Raw genomic sequence first — 19737 nt, forward strand, 5'->3', positions numbered from 1 at the left:
TTCTTTTCTTCCTTTTCTTTATCTTTCCACGTTCCCTACCCATAGTCCTCTCACAATCAAACTATTGACATTCAGAAATTGATTTCTTCATTTTTCTGATCTCATTAATTTTATGGAAGCCCCAAATCTTCACTGTATCACGATCCCCAAAGACATTAATAAAAGAACAAAAACAATAAAAATATGGTATGAAAAAAAAAAAAAAAAAAAAAAAAACAGACAAAAAAAAACCCTAGCAGGTGTCTTTTGGTATCCACATCCATGCCCCTATTGGCCTGCCTTTCTCTGACCTGACCTTTACAGAATGACCTTTACTAAAAACGGCCAACTATTTCCCAAAAAATCAATCAGATAGAAAACCAATCTACAATAATAAGTAAAAAGGTTAACATGTCCATCTTGAAACAGCATCACTGTTTTGTGTTGTATCTTGTCTAAATTTGCCACAGGAAGTCGACATACATCCCAGAATACTGCACAAAGAAAAAAACCGTGCCCAACCTGGGGCCACATGGCCCATAAAATGATAATAATCATCCGCATATTAAAATATGCGTGTGAAGAAATGTCTAATGTTTTCAAGTACAAAACTTCAACTAAACTTCAATCTATGGTGCCCCCTAGCCAAACTTTCACAAAAACAGCACTCGACTAGCTGCAAACACTATATACGATTTCCTCCACTCTCTATCTGTGCCTAAATATAAATGCAGATCCATGAACAAAGCTTCTTTCCCAGAACTGTCCACCTGTGGAACACTGTTCCGTTGGTCTGCTTTCCGGTTGAATGCAACATAGTAACCTTCAAATCTAATGTAAACAAGTTCTTGTTGAGCTGTTCCCATAAATAATCAAATTCTATTCAATTTACACCATTAATGATTACTTTACAACTACCTTACATTAACCCTTATCCTCAAGTGCCCTTCGAGTCTTGATAAGTGGTGACTCCCATGTAAAAAAAAAAATGTACAAAAGAAGAAATATTTACTTTTTATTTCTTTTGTTCATTAAGACTTTGCAAGATGACATTATAATGAACATAGCCTTGCTTCTGAATGATAAATGATTAGCTGGAACATCCAAGTCATCTCTCATATTTCTTCTTGCAAGAGGCTATCATTTTTCTCCTATTTCATATGAATCCTACAGTATCTTAATGTTTTGATAGTGGATAGGCTGAAAAATGAAATGATCGGTTAAGGAACTGTACTTACTTGTCATTATTTTCTAATTTCGGCAAACTGAGCTGCTGTGATGACATGAGAGCATGATGCAAGATGATGATCGATTCTTAAGAAAATTACCTCCCATCTGTAGTCATGTAGTCACTTATTGTCATGACCACAATAGGTCATGACAATAAGTGGTTTGAAAATTTTAAATAAGCACATAGAAGATGTTACCAATTCTGCTGCAAAGAAGGTAGGCTCTCTCGACCAGATCAGAAAGCTTCTCATATCTACAAGTATGATATATCTCTATAAAGCCACTGTTTACCCATGCATGGAATACTATTGCCACGTCTGGCTGGTGTACCAACCACTAACCTCTTCTCATGAGCAGGGTGCAAAGCAGAATTTCTAACTTAATAGGTCTCACACTTTCACATCGTTGCAATGACATTCTTGTGCATAATTTACAAGTACTTCCATAGAATGTGCTCCAAAAAACTTATTGTACTTGTACCCTTTCTCAGCATATCCTTGACACACCCAACTAGCAGCAAAATCACACCCTATTTACTATTGAGATCTCTAGATGCCAAGTGGTGGTTGTGATGATGCTGACGATGATGCTGATGCTGATGATCATGATATACTCACTCTCACTAGAGGCAGTTGAACTAATCACTCAACTTTGGTATCTCTCTATCTACTACTATATAAAAAGGAACATTGTGTGTGTGTGTGTGTGTGTGTGTATGGGAGAGAGAGAGAGAGAGAGTTCCCTATAGACTCAAAAACGGCTGGCCGTTTTGTTTTTTTAATTTCACACAAATGTACTTTATGTGCCTGGCAGTGTTCTTAGATAGGTTTCGTATTAGAATGTCTTCAATAAGTAGCAATAATCTAAAAAAATCAATGGAAGAAGGAACAGGTGATTTTGACTAAAGTTAATGCTCCGATCCTGATTAGATTTTAAATACAGTTTCCGACAGGATCATTTTTTTTTTTTTTTAATCTTTCTGATCCTAAGTGAAACTCAATATTCCGTCCTTATCCGTGTGATTACGATTTTTCTAAAACTGAATCCGCTGTTTATCAGCGAATCTGCAAACTGTTCGAAGAATCGGTTTCCATGGTTATGCGCAGAGATAGAAATGGAATGACAACGATATGCTGACGAAAGTGCTACTCTTGTCAGATCTTCGGAATTAGATCTGCTATAGCGTTGCAATAATGTTCTCTACAGATGACGAGGAGGGGGAGCTATGAGCATACGTGTGTGTGTGTGTGTGTGTGTGTGTGTGTGTGTGTGTGTGTGTGTGTGTGTGTGTGTGTGTGTATGTGTCTGTTTGCTCTTGCTTCCCTCTCTCCTCCCACCCACCCAATTGTTTTCAAATCTTTCAAGAAAGACACACAAAATAATCAACCGTTATTTTTAATTCCCTTTCATTCCACCATTTTCTATTGTTTCTATTTTCATCTTTTTACAAAACGTTTTCAAATCAACCATTTTTGCGTCGTTCTTTTAGAGTGTTCACGTTTTTCTGTGCAATTATATATTTTCAATCTTATTTTCTTTGTCTTCTTTTCTTCTTTATTTTTTCTCTCTTTTTTCTTTCTTTCTTTCTTCCATCTTTTTTTTTTTTTTTTCCTTTCTGTCCTCTTTTTTTAACCCCCCTCCTTCTTTGTCCAGTTTTGTCTTGCTTTATTCTTCGTTCCGCTGTTACGTATTAATTTTTTATATTCTTGTTCTATTTTTCAATTTACTTTTATTTCCCCACAATTTTCATTTTTCGCCTTCTTCTTTTCCCTTCTTCTTTTCCCTTCTTCTTCTTTTTCTTCTTCTTCTTCTTCAACAATTTTTTCAAACTCTGAACCAGAATAAGAAGAAAACGCTAATTGAAAAACAACAGCAAACAAAACAAGAAAAACAAAACAAGAAAAACAAAACAAAAAAAAAAAAAACCCTCACTCCCCTTCCTTCTTTTAATGGGGAAAAATTTTTCGTACCTCACTTTGCCAATTAATTACGTCTTTAGTCTGTTACACTTTATAAAATCAATTGAAATATTTCGCTTTTGTATTTAGACATCCTTCACGTGCAAAATAAAAAATCGTATATAATAACAGTGTTTGCTTGCAACACTTTTAAATCTGTAAACCTTATAAAAATGATTGCGTTAAAAAACAGGGGAGAGCAATATAGTTTACTAGTGTGACAAGGAATTTAGGAAGACTTGTCCACGGAAAACTCGTCCATGGAAGACTCGACCATTTTTTTCTAGACCGGAAAATTAGGCCATTATTAAATTAATGTCGATTGAAAACATTTTATGGCCCTTCTTGAAGGAGATATTGTTTTTAAAAGAGACTACATCCACCATGATATTAAAAAAAAAATTCTTACTTGTTTATTTTTGTTTTAAAAAAAGATAAAATTATTTTTGTTAGTGTTCGTTTTCTAGTTAGCCGGCTAAATTCTTAGTGGTTTAACTTATTCTAAAGCGTTTATTAAGTTCAAAAAGAAAACAAAAATAATAATAATGTATTTTAAAAATATTTTTACTTATTTACTGTTGTTTTAAAAAGGATAAAATCGATTTTTCTATGTGTTCATTTACTACTTATCTGGCTAAGATTTTAGTGGTTTAACTTATTATCAAGACACCCTGAATATTTTAATCCATCTCTGAACCCCATATTAATATTTTAATTCGAATAGTTTACTTTTTATAAGTAGCAATTATTGTTCTTTTTCTTTTCTTTTTTTTTTTGTTGGTGTAGAGAGATAGTTTATGGAGTTTATGGTAATTTCAGTTTCTTTGGTCTCATGTCATGTTCTTTCTAGTCTTTTTGTTCTATTTCAACTCACCTGTGGCTGGTTAGTGTTTACTGGTTATGCGTGTTGGTTTCCAAATTCGATGATGTTTTTTCTTAAGATTTTCGCTGTTTACTCATTGCTGAGTATTGCATGATCTGTCTTCCCTTTGATTCCAATTTCTCCTAGTCATTTTCCAGGTTTTTCAAGACTATTTCTCGTGGTTTTACAATTATTTAAATTATACTGATTTTCTTCATGTCCTATATTTCTTTCAGTTCTCTGACAAATTCCATAGATTTACTTCGTTTTTGTGCCTCCTTGATCCTCACATTGAGAATTGCCCAGACAGCAAAATCTCTATTTAGCAGGGGCTTTTTTTAAAATTCTTTTTTTGACTATCATCACGTCTGGTCTCTTTGCTTGAATGAATTTGTCTATTTGTACGATTTTGTACTTTTCCTTTTCCATTATTATCTCCAGTCTATGTCTGTACCATTTGACTATATGTTCCAAGTGAACTGACTTTTCAACAATAATGTTTGTTTTTATATTTATTTTAAGCTAGTTTGCTGGATTCACTTATTATGTGGTTTACTGTTTCTTCTCTTTGTACACAATCTACATTTGCTGTTCTTTTGTGTTTTGTCTATTTTATCTTTCATTTATTTAGTTCTGATCACGTTGTTCTGTGCAGCTGTCAACAACTGTTTTGCAATTCTAGCACTAGCGTTATCTGCTACAAAAGTGGTGGCATAGGCCACATGACAAGAGGTCACTAAAAGTGCCAAACAATCTTATCAATCTGAAGTGATTGGACACTGGGCTTCAGACTGTTCAAGAAATGGATCAAATAATTTAAAAAAAAAAAATTTTTTTACTTTTATTTGCTTGAAAAAAGGAATATTACTACTGAAGTGTAAGAGACTACTGTGATAGAGGTTAGATTTATAGGATAGGGGCAACCTGAGTGGGGAGTTAAGCAGTAAAATGTTTGGCATGGTTAGGGAAACAGGAAACAGAATTTCAAAGGCAAGTGGTCCAAGGAAAGAAGCTATTAGAATAGGATATCTTCCAGCATCTAAAAACCTCCACAATAAAAGGGTTGGGATTTTGCTGCTGGTTGAGTGGATCAGGAGTATTTATGTTGATTGAATACAAGTGCATTAAATTCATGGGAGCACAGCCTGTGGAAGTACTTGTCAAGCACAAAAATGTAGCACTATGACAATATGACAGGGGCTTGAGTTTGGCAGGTAGTGCAGAACCTATTAGGCTGGAAATTCTTTTTACATCCTGTCAAAAAGGGAAAAGCTAGTGATTGGTGCACTAGCTCAGATGTGACAGCAATACTCATGCATTAACAAATAGTGGCTTTATAAAAATACTAGCAGGCTGCCCGACGTTACCTAGTCGTAAAATATGCTACAATATTATAATTTAATTAATGCAGAATTCTTATTTTTGGGGGTTTCAGTACTAGCAACTCATTTCACGGGGCTCAGACCAATCCCTAAACTTTTCTTTTGGTGCACAACAGAACCTAACCGGGCTTTGGCCTTGGCTTTGATTTAATCAAAGAGACTCCCTAATGGCTACTACCAGACCTTAACTTCAGCATGCATACATGAACTCTTTTCTCTTCCAACAGAACTGCCTAACCTTTTTGTCTCCATCCATACACATGCTGCTATGAACCTTTTCCTTTTCTACATGCTTACTTACAAAGATAATCAATAATCAAGTTCCAATTTTTTTTCCAATGTTGACTCCTTAGCAGTTATTTTTATTGACTAAAAACCAAATCAAATTTGTACCACAGGTCCAAATTCTCTATATATAAATTTTCAAGTCTGTAGACTAAAAACTGACAGAGTAGTTTGGTAGAGACCGTTCCACAGACAGACTAGATCACTTTCATATATATATATGGATACGGTCTCCGCTAATCGAGCCAGAGATGTCTCGTGTCGCGGGGTTCGAATCGTTCGACTGGTAGTAATCGTGACACCCTGCACTGAAGAATCCCGAAAGGATGAAACACTAGTGTCTGTAGGTATTTAATTATTATAGTAAAAAAAAAAAAAATAATAATTATGACAGCCCCTTTAAGAAATTCGTTTCTTATCGTTGAGCACTTTCCGTTGCATTAAAAAGTCAGTCAATTTAGCTCTTATGCGTAGATCATCGTATAACGATTTGATCACTGTCTGTCTGACGTAATGAACATTTAAATTAAAATGTTTAAAATTCAACGCTATTTCACACGGTTAATAGTAGCCGAATGGATACGGTCTCCGCTAATCGAGCCAGAGATGTCTCGTGTCGCGGGGTTCGAATCGTTCGACTGGTAGTAATCGTGACACCCTGCACTGAAGAATCCCGAAAGGATGAAACACTAGTGTCTGTAGGTATTTAATTATTATAGTAAAAAAAAAAAAATAATTATATATATATATATATATATATACACACACACACACACACACACAGATACCTCTCTATATTTATTAAATATCTATCTCGGTATGTGCATATCTATCTGTCTATCTATTTATCTATCTATCTATCTACACACACACACACACACACACACACACACACACACACACACACTACTGCTCACATTCACAAAGTATACACCTCACTTTCGTTCAGAACATAAACCACACGAATATCTTATAAAAAACGAATGTAATCTTGACTCTCGTTTCAATATCACTCCTTTTTGGTCTGATGAAGTGGTATCTTTGAATTGGGATTCCACTGAAACATGTATGCACATATGTAACTAATGTTTGTATAATAAACAGACTATATACATATATTTAAGCAGCAAGTCATTGTCAAGGCAAGTTTGGTTAAATAGACAGTTTTCTTTTTTCTTAATTTTTCTGCTAATTTTCTTGATTTGACGTGCATTTCTTTTGGTAAATTGTGATTTTGTGTCTGCCATTTTTTCTCGAGCACTTTCAATCTGTGATTGTCATCAGGAGTAATTTTGTTGTTGTTAAAGAGGCTTTTATATATACATATGTATATATAGTCATCCACATAAGTACTGTTTCGCTGTATCACAGCTCATCAGTGCGACTAGACAAGCAACTACCTCAAGCCAGGATCGAAACTCGACCGCCCAAACGACAGTCAAGGCTTCTTACCATTACGCTATTCAGCTGATGCTGTGCGGGTAGTGAATTAACAATATTTTGACATCGTCCAAATGTCTAAGCTCGATTTGTTTACACAAAAAGGATTGCTTAATACTCTAATGGCAAATTTGTATATCACTTCCCAATATGCTCAACCCAAGATAGGGAGCATTATAGTCATCCACATACAGTATCATAGCTGATCAGTGAGGCTAGATTGGAATCTACCTCAAGCTAGGATCGAAACCTGACCACCTAAATGACATTTTTTTTATTACATTTTCACCCCAAACAAAACACATTGCCACTTTGGTGTAGGAGGCTACTATCAGGGATATAAGCTACTGGGGTACTATGAAGGGAGTTGGGAAGCAAGCTGTTGGTTCACGTTACACTTGAACTTCTGCATGTCAGTACAGTTGGAGAAGCAGAGACCCGGCAGGGAATTCCAAAGTCTAGTGGTTCTGGGGAAGAAACTACTGGAGTAGAAAGCTCTCTTATTAATTGTTAATTGTTGAATATGTTTAATATGTTAGCACCTGTATTAAATGTTATTTTGTTAACGTTGGTCTGTATTATTTTGATTAGGATTGCTTCTAGTAATTTTAATCTCTGTGCGCAATTCTTTCAGTACTTGATTTTGGTGATAGTGGTTAATATATTTCTTATTTCGGTTGATTTTAGTATTTAATTATGAGAGGTAATATGGCATGTGATAGCACTGTTTTTTGATTGGTGATATGTGAGATGTCTGAAGAGGGTTGTCGTTGTATGGCCAATATATGTACTATATGAGTTCATAGAGTAGTTAAGAAGACATCGTTCGAATGGACAGGAGAATTCGTATGTTATATTCGTTTAGTTCAGTGTAAGGTTGATAGTATTATTGTTTTTAATTATTAAGTTTTTTTTTTTTTGTTTTTTTTACAGTTATCACCACTTATCAAGGCCCGGAAGCCACTCAGGGATAAGGGTTATTGCAAGTACATTACGTTAGTGTGGAGATTTGATGAAGTGTTTACTTAAGGGGGAGGTTCATTAGGAATTTGTTAACGTTGGACTTGAACACATCCAAGTTGTAATCAGGTGGGAAGCAGGCAGACAGAACAGAGTTCCACAGACGTGCAGTTCTAAGAAAGAAGCTTTGTTCATGGAATCCACGTTTTGATTTAGGCACAGATAAAGAGTGGTGGAAATTTTTCACAATGGATTGGGCTAGACGGGTGTTTTTCGTGAAAGATTGGCAAGGGCGGACCAGAGATTGGAGTTCAGACCAGCACCTGCCATGGAAATAACGATAAAACAAGGATAGGCTTGCAACGTCTCCTCTGTGGGAGAGAGGTTGCAGGGTAGAGAAAAGGGCATCCCCCACTAAGCCACAAAGTCTAGTTTGTACTCTATCAAGGCAGGATAGGCTGTTTTTAGCAGCTCCTGCCCAGATATGGCAGCAGTATTCCATCCTTGGATGTACTTGGCTTTTATATAGATAGAGAATTGCATCAGTAGTGAGATATCTTCTGGAGCGGTAGAAGGATCCCACCAACTTTCCAGCGACCTTGGCAACAGACTTGATGTACGTGTTCCATTTCAGATCAGGAGTAAAGGTCAAACCCAGAAGCTTGTCAAAACACGGGGCCTCTCCCAGATGAGAGCCATCCATCCCAATTGATGCCAGATGGGGATCAGAGCGTTGATGATGTGAGGATAGGAGTTTGGTTTTAGATGCATTAAAGGTAACCAGTCACATCTTCCCCCACTGAACCATGCGCTCGAGATCAAAGGAGAGAGAATCAGAGAGAACTTTGTCATTTACAGCCTTTGATGTGTTGCCGTAGATGGTCGTGTCATCAGCATAGATGTCAACAAATGAGTTAAGTACGTGTTTAGGGAGGTCATTGATGTAGATCAGAAAGAGAGTTGGGCCCAGGATTGACCCTTGAGGGACTCCAGTATTAATACTGCAGGCCTCTGATTTTTGTCCAATGACCACTACTCTTATGAGACTATCGGAGAGAAATGATTTAATGATTGAGAAAACATTTCCAGTTATACCATAGCTGGAAATCTTGTGAAGTAGACCCTTATGCCATACCTTGTCGAAGGCTTTTGATATGTCAAGAGCAATTTCCCTAGAAAGGAAGCCTTTGTCAAGAGATTTACTTATCCTGTTAAATATAACCGTCAGCACATCTGCTGTAGATCTTGCAGAGCGGAAACCATATTGTGTGTCACTAAGAAGGTTGTTTCTGCTGAGGTGGTTGACTATTTCTCTATTTAATATGGATTCCAGCAACTTACTCATAACACGCAGGAGACTTATTGGTCTGTACTGAGAGGGAGATGACTTATCACCTGAATTCTTAAATACAGGGCAAACTGATGAGGTCTTCCAGGGAGTCAGAAAGCACTTCTCCTTAAGGCAACGCTTAAACAGTTTCGTAAGTATGGGAGCAAGTTCTGGTTGAAGCTTTTTAAACACTATAATTGGGATGCCGTCAAGGCCAGTTGCTTTACTGGAATCAAGGTTCTTGATTAGCTTGGCGACCTCATGCACGGATATTTGTATGTTACCTAGCGTGTTCTGTGTTATAGGAGGAAATATGGGGAGTTGATGGCCTTCGTCGCATAGTGTAGAATTAGCTGCAAAGTTCTTGGCAAATAGTTTGGCCTTGGCTGATGTTGACGAGATGACCTCTGGTCCATTGATAATGGTTGCGATAGAATGCACACTTCTGTTTAGGATCCTATTTGTTATTTGCCAAAATTGGTGGGAACCAAGCTGCTGATCAGCTACCTTGGATTTAACAGACTGGGCATATAGCTCTCTTGCATTTTTTATTACTCTTTTACAGTGGTTGCTGGCAGTCCTGATATCAGCTTTAGTCTCAGTGCATCTATTACGTTGGTAGTTATGGAAAAAGTGATTTCTGTGCGCGATAGCAGCAGCACATTCTGGGGAGAACCATGGCTGGCTGTTAGGTTTTTGTTGGAATTTTTTAGATGGTATGAATTGGTCTATGCCTACAATTAACCATTCGGTCAGATCTGATACTATAGAGGACACTTCCTTTTTAAACATGGAGTGCAGAGGTAAATCAGATATGAATGTACGGAAGTTAGACGTTTTAAATTATTAAGTTAGAAATTTTAAATTTTGTGTAATATATTATTAGTTTAATCTTTCTATTTTGTTTGATATGTTTAGTGTATCGTTTTATTAGGTTCGCCATTATTTTTTCATCGAGTTTATAGTTAGTATGAAATTTGTTATTCTAATATAGCTGGAAGTTATCATATATATTAGTGTTGGGATTTGTATTCTTATGCATAGAGTTTATAAATGTTTTATGTGTTGATCGACTATTTTATTAGTAAAGTTGTCGTTTATTAGAGTTTGTTTTATGGCTATTTTGTTTGTTCTTTATAGAGTATCTCTACTATTATATAAAAGGAACTGTGTGTATGTGTGTGTGTGTGTGTGTGTGTGTGAGAGAGAGAGAGAGAGGAAGAGTTGGGCTCCTAAACGGTTGGGTTGATTTTTAAAAAATTTGACACAAATGTACTTATGTGCCTGGCAGTTTCCTTAGATAGGTTCTGTATTGGAATGTTTTCGACAAATATCAATAATCAATTATTAAAAAAAAAAGACGATGGAAGAAAGAAATAGATGAGTCTGGACTAAAGTTAACGCCTTATACAGCTTAACATCACACGTGTATTTGAGAAGTTTTATTACCGCATAAGCAAAAAGGCCCAGCATATAAAAATCAACATCAGTTCTTTGATAAGACAGGGGCATGTTTGAAATGAATGTTTCTGTTTAGCACAACTAAACTATGATACTTGACTTTTGCATTTTAAACTAGAATTCAAGTCATTGTATAAAACTACTTTTATAAAATCAACATTAGGTTCTCTACAGTGCAATGTAAACTACAATGTATCGTGGACTAAGTCACTGCGGGGAGGCATGTGAATCTTCCTCCTGGTGCACCACAGTGGTTTGCCAACTAGAGCAGGAAATTAATCGATTTAATTGAAAAATGGTCGATTTCACCAATTTTGATGACAATAAAAATATGGGAGTGTGAAATATTCGTTGCTCATCATTCAATCCCGGGCAACGTCAGGTCTCCTTGTTATGTTTCTACATTTTTAGAGAGCGACAGACAAAAACATATATCTTTCTACATCTATCTATCTATCTCTTTATATATATATATCTATGTATCTCGAGATCTGTTTATCCATATATCTATCTATCTATTTACATAAGCCCAACTAACACTTTCTAAAAAGAAAAGAACGAAAAACTGATTGATTGAATCAAAAACTGCTTTTGACATCGCCGTACGTCATTCGAAGCAAAGTTTTCAAATGCTCTTTCCAAATGATGAGTAGTCGCGTTTCATATGATTTGAGAGATGTTATTGCATTTTGACAAACTTGTAGACTTTGCAATTGCAATGTTTTTTCTCTAGGAACAAGATTATTGCGAAAGAATTTCTCAAGACCAAACAATCATTTGCTTGTGTTTTTCCTCTCCATTCTAATTATAAATTCCAAATCTATCACGTTTCTTACGCGAGAGAGTTTCTTTCAAATCAATCAAATAATTCATTGCTTTTTCGGGAAAATGTTTTTTGAATAATAATATTGCGTTTCTAACCAAAAGTTGTCATTTTTAGTTTTTGATTATCGCCATTTTGAAGAATATACTCATCTTTTATAAAAGCGTTTGTGACTTTATATGTCTAACATATCAAGTTATTTTGTCGGATTTAAACATTGTGGCCCAAATAAGATCGCATTTGACGCATCGATATTTGATTCGACTTAACCATTGCGTGTTTTTCCACAATACCAAGATTTGGTTTCAGTTTGTTTGAAAAAAATTTTTCCAAGTTCGGAAGATTTTTATAATGATTACAATCTTAAATTATAAATAAAATGAAGGGAGTGAAATCGTCACAGCTTAAATAAAACTTATCTCCCTTAAATTATTTGATTCAGTATTGAGTAATTTTCTATTATTTTATCTTCTTTATTTTCAAAACATTTTGTAACCACTTCATGTGTTTCTCTGTGTGTTTCTCATCTATACGTGACTTACACATAAATAGTTTTATTTTTTGTTTTGTTTCTCGCTTAATTTCACATTTTAGTTAATCTGAATCAATTTTTAAAAATATGCAAACAATTTTAGTTTTAAAGTTTTTAATATTAAAAATGGTAGACTATGTCGATTATTCCTTATATGTATCGAAGTGAAAAAAAAAAGGGGGATATTTTTTGTGAAAATCTGAAGATTCAGTTGACGATAACGTTGAGACTTTGTAATTACTAATGTTCTGGGATTGCATGACTATGAAGAAACAGCTATTATTGATCCCCCAACAAAAGGAGGGTGGACCTGTAAATTCACCCTTGTCCGTTCATCCGTTCGTCTGTCTGTACCTTTCCCAATAACTACACCTGGGAATTTTTTGAAATTTTGCACGAACATTAAATATGATATGAGTAAAAACGTAACAGAACAAATTTTTCGGGAAAACTTCAGTTGCCATCCTAGGAGTGCCTTTCGGGTTAAAATGTCTAAAATTTACACTTTTGTGCTTATTAAAAAAATTGATGCCTTGGATTTTTATAAAACTTAATGAAATTTGTAACCAACTTATTTCTATATAATTTTGTTTTTTAATAATTCGCGATAACTCTTGGTTGTGGGGCTCTTTTAGGGTTAATAAAAACACTTCATTTTTGGGAGTATTTTACCATATTTGTCCAAAATTTTCTGCGTATGTCTATTTAGCAGTTTTACGTGGTGCTGAACTCAAATTTAAATATGTTAAGGCCTTGGGGACTTTTAGGGCTAAATCGGGGGTGGGGGATGATGGGCTTAGTTATTTCTTTTTTTGCCTGGTGCAGAATTCAAATTTACATATGTTAAGGCCTAAACCACCGTTTGTTCGATTTCACCAGGATTTGACGTCCCCTGGGGTCTTTTGGGCCAAATGGGGCGGGGGGGGGGCAAATATTGAACTTAGTCATTTTTTTTATGCCTGTACACTCACGGGAGATTATATATGCTTCACTTGTTTTTTAATTGAAACCAATCTTGCTTGATACAAGGCCTTGTTTTGTTTTATTTTAATATCTTAATTTCTAATTGCTTTGGAATTACATATTAGAACCTTTGAAATATCTAACATACATTGAACTTAAACATTTGAGCTTGACTACATAAATAATATATATATCTTTTATTTTTTTATTTTCATTAGAAGGATTGACTTTTATTTCCTTTTGGAAAAGGGGAGTATACTTCTGAAATTATCAAAAGATATTCTATTTTATTTTTGTTAATATAATATCTGTAAGTCTCATACTTACTGATATGATATGTGAATGAGTTACTGAAAAATAAATGCATAAATAATAAATAAGATTTGATTTGTACCTCGGATATATTGTTTCGATTGTTTTTTTTTTTTTTTTTTTCATTACTATCAGCCTTCATAAATACTCACATACTTATTTCCCAGCAATGCTTCAACAAAACTACTAAGCTTAGTGTTAGGCTAGGGTTAGTTTAGAGTTAGTATTGTTTAGGTTAAGGTTAGTTTAGAGTTAAGTTTATATATATATATATATATATATATATATATATATATATATATATATATATATATATATTGCAAAAATTTCACACAAAGGTAATTTATATTTCTGGCAGTGTTCTTAGATACGTTTTGTACAGAAATTCATCTGATAAGTATCAAAAATAAAAAAACAAATTCGATCTTAAAAATAGTCTTGCTTCACTTATGGATAAAAAAGAATGTTTACAGGGAAATACGTTACACCGGTGTAACCTTGACCGGTGTAACGTAAAATATTCCCCTGTAAAACTTCTTTTTTATTTATAAGTAAAGAAAGACGATTTTTAAGATCATCAAGCTCAAATATCAGCTGACGTGATATTTAAACCGAACACAGATGGAATTTGATGAACGACAATATCATTATTTTTTAATTATTATTATTTTTTTTTTTTTTTTTTGCGAATTAGTCCACTGGGCAAATCATTTCATCGTAACATATCATATTCAATAGAGGATTGATTCGATGATAGTACATATGCAATCTTAATTAATAAGTTAAAATATGATGTTTAAGCATATTATAGACCGGATAATGCCAGGGGTCCAGTTTGTGTATATATGAAAGGAAGTTATAATTTTGCAAATTACAATTTATAACATTTTATATTTGGATCACAGTGTAGTATTTGCTCTGATGTTACACTTCACCTTTTCTGTCCTCGATCAATGGAGAAGAAATCTTTCATGACTGAGACAATTTTTATTTTTGTTCCTATCAGAGTGCCCGTTATGGAGGGAGCTGGATTTTCCCCACATTAAAAACCGACTTTGTGTCTAACTCTGCTCTTGTGGGAAGACAAGTAAATAGAAACAACTAAATTCATTAAATTCTCTTCAAAGTATCATTTCTAAACTGTAAAGTTTTCAAGCAAGAACTATGGATCTATACGATTTAGATATTCCAAGCCTGCGAATATGCATACTATCATTGGATTTACGAATTTTACTCAAGTTTTAATCAATTTCATGGTTTGGCTCTTGTTACTGCCTAAATACATCTTCGTACATGAACTTCATGTTGAATATCCTTTATTAATCTCTATATACAGGATATCCCAATAAAATGTATCCACTCATTAGATGACGATAAAACCAACATTTATTATAAGAAAGAAAAGTTTCATACATCAAAATACTGTGAACAAATATAGAAACCAGCTAATTATCGAAAGTGTTCAAATTATTGGCCATTGTGATTCATGAACAGCTGACAACGCTCACTGATTGAATCGAAAACGTTCCTAATCAGTTCAACTAGTGTGTTGGCACATCTTCTTTTAATGGTTGCTTTCAACTCATTCATTGTAGCTCGTTTTGTGGTGTGAACCCTGTGTTTAACATGCCCCCCCCCCACCCATCCCCAAAAAGAGAAAAATCCAGGAGGGGGGGGTCGATAACGATTTGATCACTGTCTGTCGGACGTAATGAACATTTAAATTAAAAAAAATGTTTAAAATTCAACGCTATTTCACACGGTTAATGGTAGCCGAATGGATACGGCCTCCGCTAATCGAGCCAGAGATGTCTCGTGTCGCGGGGTTCGAATCGTTCGACTGATAGTAATCGTGACACCCTGCACTGAAGAATCCCGAAAGGATGAAACACTAGTGTCTGTAGGTATTTAATTATTATAGTAAAAATATATATATATATATATATATATATATATATATACTAGCAAAAGTACCCGTCATTGACTTGGTTCAAAAACAGCCTACAGAAAATGGACTCTGATTTATGAAAGGTTATGAAAAGGAAGGGTTGTAAAGAGATACCTTTGAGTTTAGGGGTATCAAAACCAAAGCAAAATATGATGAAAGTAAAAATAAAATAGATAAATCCCATAATTTATTATACCATACCTGTTCACACTGAAAAACTTATCACAATATTCTGTGAATCTATATTAAAAAACCTTGTTAAACTTTGTGACATATTTCCATTCTATGGAGGTCATGCGCGAATGAACACCCAATAATTTTATTATACCGTATTTCTTCAAACTGAAACATAATTATCAAAGTATACTTACGCAAATAGATTTGAAAAGTCTTTATTAAATTTTGTGCCTATTTCCATTCTATGGAGGCCAGGTGCGAACGCAGACCCCACAATTTTATTATACCATCCCTATTTAAGTTAAAACATACTTATCAAAGTATTCTTATGTACATCTATATCAAAAACACTTGTAAACGTTTTTCTTTAATTTTTAAATTTTTTATTTCCATACTTTGTGGACCAGGCACGTAAGCAGACCCCACAGTTTTAATGAATCATAATTATGCCAGTTCAAAAATACCCATTCCTGTATCTCGATACATCTTCTATCATTATATGTGATCAGTTTTCTATAATAGTCAACCATATAGGAGCCTATTCGTGACCAGACACACACACAGACGTTCAGCTTTATATTATAGATATATAACCGAATGGTAGTTTGCTTGGAACATTGCTGAGAAATAACTTAACTCTAAACTAGCAATATATAACTTAGTTGGTTTTTGTTCAGTTCAAAAACTGTACATGTGTTCATTGCTTGCCTTTGTTTTGTCAGTGTGTGAATATATGTGAACTTGTGTGAGTGAGTATTCATTTGCTTTCTATCAGTGTGTGTATATGCTACCATTTACTTGGCATACCTATCCTGCCTTAACAGAGTTCAAAACCATCTCCGAAACCTAGTAGGTGACACCTATTTCTCTTCCCTTTAATTTCTTTTCCATAGAAGAGAAGTTGCAAGCCTGTCTCTGCTTCTATCATTATTTTCATGCCAAGTGCTCGTTTGAGCTCCAATTTATGGTTTCTTCTTGCCGGATTTTCACAAAAAAAAACACTTGACTAGCTATAACCACTATCAACAATTTCCTCCACTCTCTATTTGTGCCTAAATGCAGATTCTATGAACAAAGTTTCTTTCCCAGAACTGTCCGCCTGTTGAACACTGTTCCACTGACCTTCTTCTCGACAGACTACAATATCCTAGTCTTCAAGTCCAATGTAAACAAGTTCTTGTTGAACCGTCCCCTTAAATAATTAAATTCTACCCAACTTACACCATTAAAGATTACTACACTGCCACCTTACATTCATTAGCCCTCATCCATGAGTAGCTTTCGGGCCTTGATAAGTAGTGAATCCCAAGTAAAAAAAACAACAATGTTAGAACTTTTGTGAGTGAGTAGTTATTTCCTAATGTATGTTTTGTCAGCATGTGGACTTCTGTATGCAGGAGTTGACGCTTCCCTTCCATTTACCTTCCCTGGCCTTGAAGCGCAGGATGCTGACCGTAATGTTGTGCCACATTATCACTTGCTTTGGGCTCCGTTGGACTTAAAAATGCTGTTCTAGGTTTTTGGTTGTCTGTTTTTCTTAGAAACTGGCATTTCAAAGAATCGTTTTGGATAAAAAGTAATCGTTTTCATTGGTTGAAAATGTCGAGTTTACATGCTTACGTAGAGACACTTTTTTTTTTGTTTCAGGTAGGGCAAAAAGGAAACGGTAATCTAAACGAATGGAGAAGAAAGAGAGTAGCTTATCCAAACTAGTATTTTTTTATATTCGTTTGCATCACATCTTTAGCTCCCCCACAAGTGCAGGCCACACCATAAACGTTATTCATGGTATGTTAACAATATCTATATCCTCTGCGCTCCCCCATTAAAGGACTAAATGTAACACATATGGGTGGAACTAGACACAGAATCGATCTCCCCTCTCCCAGCTCACACTTCCCTATTAGCGTTCCTCTTTTTTTTTTTTTTCTCAAAGTCATTTTGTTTATCTGTTATTTGCAAGCTTTCTGTCTCCAGTCATAATGATCTTGTCCACCAATCAATATTGCAATAAAATCCTTGGTTCACAGACTTTTCTAAATAAATAACTAGGAGAGAAGAATTCCGTATTGATGTTTCTTGTTCCAGACAGCTTGCCATTTGTCGGTTCCATTGTCTGGAAATAGCAAACCAAATAGAAAATTTAGTCAGGAACTTCAAACAAGCGTCCATATATAAACAGGATGAGACCATAAAGCCACGGAGTGCGCAAACAAAATAAAGAAAGGCTTTAAAATTAAAAAGTACCAGGATAGAAAATTATGTGTAGACAAAAAAAAAAAAAAAAATCGGAAAACATTAGAATCTATTTCTTTTCTCTTTGATCATGATCATCGGTAGACATCTTTTTGTGTTGTCCTTATTTTGCCTTGGATTGCCCACAGACCAACGAATATAAGCACAATAAAGATATAAGGAAACATCAAATTGAATTCCCATCAACATATTTTTTTACAATAATTTTATATCTATGCAACACATTGCCACAAGATTGCTTTTCTGATGGATACAACACTGCTATATTCAAATTTAATGTCAATAAACACTTGTCATTGTAAAATGAGAAAATGTGTCCTTACAGCTCGTTACTGAACTCCACACAAAATGCTGATCCCATGTTTCTGCTATATATAGCCATCAGGGGAGATTACCCCTGGTTACATCCTGTTCAGGGGAAATCACAACTGGTTACTTCCTGTTCAGGGGAAATCACCCCTAGTTATTTCCTGTTGTCAGACAAATACCTATACCATCATAAACCGTCCTCATAAATTATTAAATTTTATTTATTCTGTTCATCATTTTCAATCCTCTCATAATATTCATCATTGTTCAATGTATCCATCGCATCAACTTTTATCCTCGAGTGCTTTTTATTCTTGATTGTAAGAGTTATATAAAGCGGGTTATTGTATCCTTTCAGCTTGTGGCAAGCTCAATACAAAATGCCAATGTCTGCCCGCGTGTGTTCTGTATTTATAGAAATCAGAGGAAGTTACTCTTGTTGTCTTTCTGTCCAGGGGAGATCACTCTGGTTGCCTTCTATTCTAAGGGACTGATAACTCATATACCTATACATGCACTCCTCCTCATGACCATAAGATGAAGTGTTGTGGTCATCTTGATGCGCAATAAAAAATTTGTGTGACTCTCCGTGCATTTGTGGTGATAAATAACTTGGTATAACTCCAGATATCTTCCCTCCAGCTATGAATTAAGTAGTAGAGTAGACTAGACTTTCAAGCCTTGATTGTACAACTAGTTTAAAAAAAGAAAAAATATTGCCTGTTTTTCTTTGTTTATGTTACCATTAAGCACTAACTTTTAATAAAAAATGAAAGATCCGTTTCCTTAGCTGATTTGTTTTAGGTACTTATTTAAGAATATCTCCATATTACTGTTGTGGCAGTACTAACCAATGTTACCTACTAGTAGACTATTCCAATCTTAATAAATACCAGAAGATTTGGGTTGTTCATCTGCTGTGACAAAAAACCCACCTACTGTATGCTTTGCAATACATGTTGTTACTTTATTTTGGCATTCTATATTTCTTTGCAACTCTTAACAGGGTTATAATAGTGGCAACATTGGGTTACAAACTAACAGATGTCACTCAAATTTAAAATACCCCCAGCATTCAAAAGAACTCACAGCAGAAAACTGGATTAAACCAAGCAAGTGTTCAGAAAACACTGATGAAAGGGAAAAAACAGGAACTCGCGAAAACCAAATTAGTGTATGGTCATAAAAGTTTGAATTGCAAACTCGTGGAAAGTAAGAATATTTTCAATTTTTTTCGTCTCTTTGCTTGGCATTGTCATTACATCTTGGTGCACCCGTAATTTCAAAAGAAAGAGAAATGCAAATTATTTGTGTCTTTTCTCGCATCATTAAATAAGTGCGCCAGCAAACTTTTTTTTTTTAGTTTACTAAAAAAAAAAATATGGTTTTCGGTCTTTTTCTTCACTGTCAACAATTTTTTTCTATTCTATGGAAAAAAGACATTTGCTTTGAAAAAATATTGAATTTTTTTGTTGACATATATATATTTTTTTTCTCATCTATGAAAAATGCATTCTTTTTGGAAGAAAT

The sequence above is a fragment of the Euprymna scolopes genome, chromosome 36, assembly GCF_053919585.1.
Source record: "Euprymna scolopes isolate OS-2025 chromosome 36, ASM5391958v1, whole genome shotgun sequence".
Classification (NCBI taxonomy): Eukaryota; Metazoa; Mollusca; class Cephalopoda; order Sepiida; family Sepiolidae; genus Euprymna; species Euprymna scolopes.